Raw genomic sequence first — 1,226 nt, forward strand, 5'->3', positions numbered from 1 at the left:
GGACTCAATGATTTATAATGCGTCCATTGTTTCCGCTTTGCTCGCTGCGTAACAATCCCAGTGTGAGTCAGCTATGGATGGTGTAATTAACAGAGTGATGACCTTTGATAGAGGAAGCGGGCTGTCTGATCCCGTGCCAGTCTGATTGTGTACTCTACCTGCTCGGCCAGCTTAACATCACCACGGCCGGAAAAAGGAGGGAAGGTCGCCTGATTAGTCTGCTTGTGTATTTAAAGAGTGTGTGTGTGTGTGTGTGTGTGTTTGTGTACATGAGTGTTTGTCTGGGCAAAGGGGCTTGGCGTGTCTGAGAATATTTGAACATGTGTTTTTATGAATGAGTGCATTTTCTCTGATTTTTCTCTGATGTTTGTGTATCAAAAATGACAGCAGGACTTTATTTATAATGAAGTTCATATTTTTTTTATCTAGGAGGGGTCATTGAGTTGTAGTATGAACACTGAGCTCTGTTTGGTCAAGGAAACTGACCTCTTTATATTTAATAGCTTACTTACTTTCATATATAATTTGACATTTTGGACAATTAAAGACAAAGATATGAGATATTTATCCTAAGGTGATTTATATATTAAAGTGATGTACTTAAAGTGGCTGTAATCAGTATTTTTATGATAACAATCAGGAAACAATGTAAAAGGTGTCACTCATACAGAGAATTATCACCTGAATCTGCAGCTCCGTTCTCCTTTATGGAGAGTTCATTGTTTGGCCGTCCGGCCCACAACTTTGCTGTTTTTTTCACTCTGTCAGCTCAGAGGGTTAAACCTGCAGTAACTGATGTTTGGGACACACAAACACTGACATATGATCAAGTTCGAATGGCGAACTGTTAGCAATCAGTTATTTGCACAAAGACTCTGCTACACGCGCCACTATGTTCACCTGCTGGTTGCTACCTTAGTCTGCTGTTTGGTGCTGAGCAGGGAGTGACTGGGGATATAAGAGCCAAAGAGACACATCGCACAGCGTTCCTGGGGTTTCCAGCTGTTTTTAGACATGCATAAAAGTTAAAATAATCTCAACGTTGCAGCTCACATCAATGTCATACTTGGCCCAGACAGCCAATCAAATCAAGCAAGAGCAGGCTTTACTACTTTACCACTTCCTTCCTGTTTTGATGTCACTTAATATACCAGTAAAAAATGAGTTAGCTTGAACAGGTTTTTTTCTCCAAAGTCATTTTTAAGCTCGATGCATCTCTGTGGATC

Source organism: Morone saxatilis, unplaced genomic scaffold, assembly GCF_004916995.1.
Source record: "Morone saxatilis isolate NCDOM2014 unplaced genomic scaffold, NCSU_SB_2.0 Contig19, whole genome shotgun sequence".
Classification (NCBI taxonomy): domain Eukaryota; kingdom Metazoa; phylum Chordata; class Actinopteri; family Moronidae; genus Morone; species Morone saxatilis.